The sequence below is a fragment of the Carex rostrata genome, chromosome 8, assembly GCF_964058835.1.
Source record: "Carex rostrata chromosome 8, lpCarRost1.2, whole genome shotgun sequence".
In the NCBI taxonomy this organism is placed as follows: domain Eukaryota; kingdom Viridiplantae; phylum Streptophyta; class Magnoliopsida; order Poales; family Cyperaceae; genus Carex; species Carex rostrata.
Window position 1 is genome coordinate 13,454,803 of NC_135925.1, and position 2,121 is coordinate 13,456,923.

At 28.9% G+C, this 2,121-nt stretch overlaps 1 non-coding gene across 1 annotated transcript; it reads right to left on the minus strand.

Annotated features, from left to right (window-relative positions):
* Positions 1 to 888: 888 nt before the first annotated feature.
* On the minus strand, positions 889 to 981 carry LOC144558880 (small nucleolar RNA R64/Z200 family). The gene has a single exon (XR_013513036.1). It is a non-coding gene; the product is annotated as a small nucleolar RNA R64/Z200 family (small nucleolar RNA).
* Positions 982 to 2,121: the final 1,140 nt, after the last annotated feature.

The following is a 2,121-nucleotide window of genomic DNA, read 5'->3' on the forward strand; positions in this document are numbered from 1 at the left end:
TTAGTTCGGTGGGATCAAAAATTCGTGATTTGGATATAATTCGGTTATATTTCGAGTATTAATTCAGAAATCATTCAGTACTATAAATAAGCACAAAAAAAAAACCAATTTTTTTTTCGTGAATAATTTGTGACTCACGTTTTATTCACAAATAAACGTATTATACGTTTTTTTACATTTTATTCGGAATTCAGTTCGGAAACATCAAAAATACGAATAAAACGCGAATTATTTGCGTATATTGTTACTATGTTTCAAAGAGTACTAAAGCACTCTATAATTCTAAATTTGTTTACTTAGATGTCTTAACATTTAATTGAATTATTTTTTCTTTTACGTTTTTATATAATTCAGTTTTCTTATAAAATATCAAAACTTTACTTGGTAATTGTAAAAGAACATAAATTTAAATTTCACTGGCCACACTATATATTTTTGCATTTCATTCGGAGAATTTTTTATTCATAGAAATTAATAAAAAATGAGAGAGAAAAATAAAAAGAGTACAATTTTTCTTGCATCAACAGATAGATCGGAGTCAATGTTTCTAATTCAAAATTTTTGGATTGGGTTCAGTGCTACCGCCGAAATTTTTAAATATACTATAACCCAAACAACCAACAACCAAATAATCATATTTTTTGAAAAATTCGAATTTTGAAACGGCCACACCTAGGAGATGCGGCCATCCTTTTTTTTCCCCCCTACTCCTGCGGCGGTTCAATCTGAAGGAAAAAGAAAAGAAAAAAATACATAATTTGAAACCAAATATTATTAGCCCTTAAATTACAAGACTCAATACAAATTTATAAAACATATAAGATTTTTCCTTTCTTAAATTAGTCATATTTATACTTACGTATGACACTAGTAAATTGATTGAGAGAGATTTGACTCAGAAAAATATGGATATAATTTCATTGATACTGTAGTATCTCTGAAATCTGACATGTGAAGTTTGCCATATATAATTCATAAAATGAAGATTCATCTACAATTTTTTTCTTTTAAATATCTCGCGGAAACAAAAATAATTTCAGCCATGAATCACATTATAAGAGCAACCAAGAGGTATGAAGAAGGATATTGAAATGAACGCCCTACAAATACATTTTGTTTGAAAATTTAGAAGGTAGAATAATTTATAGTATTTTCCCTTTGCTATTCAAGCCGCACAAATCTTAAAGGAACAACTACAGTTTGATTATATATATTTAAGCCCGCACAAATCTTAAAAGATTCTTCGCAGAGGCATAGATGATAGATGTACCGTTTATCTGATTTGCATTTCCTTGATATGTACCATTTAATTTTAGAGAAGAGAGGGTTGAGAGGCTGAGATACTCCCTCACGTAGAGTGGAAAAAACATACTATGTCGTGATTAACACGATGTGACTTTGTTCTCATGCCGTGCCGTCAGTGGCGAAGTCAGGATTTTTGTCAGAGGTAGACAAAAATATTTATAATACAACTAAATATGAAAACATACATGTTACAAAAAATAAAAAATAAAATATAATAAAAATTACAATATTAATTAAATAAATAAGAAATCAAAATAATAGAAATGAACATAAAAAATTGTAACCCAATCAAATATTTATAACAAATATTCTTTTACATATCACAAATCAGTGTCAAATTTAAATTAAACAACAAACACTATTGGAAAAATACACATTAGGATCCGCCTATTAGGAACAAACTTTTCAATAATGTGATACTGATATATATCTGGATCGGGCTTCATAAACAAATGATCTTGAAAGGAACTATATATCAGGATCGGTTATCCATAAACAACCAATACTAAAAACTCTGGACAAATTAGGATCGGTTCTTTACAATAAACCGATCCAGATTGTTCATTATTAGTATCAGTCTTTTAGAACATGCGATCTTGATTGTTTTTAGGATCGATTATTTATTTGACTGACACTAATGGTACCATGCATTGGGATCGTTGTTTTCTTAACCGACACTGACTTGTTTTAGGATCGACTTTTACGTATAACCGATCATAATGGTGCCTACATTAGGATCGGCTTTCTATATAACCGACCCTGATTTTTTTTAGGAATATTTTTTTTTTAAATTAACCGATCCTAATAACTCTTCTT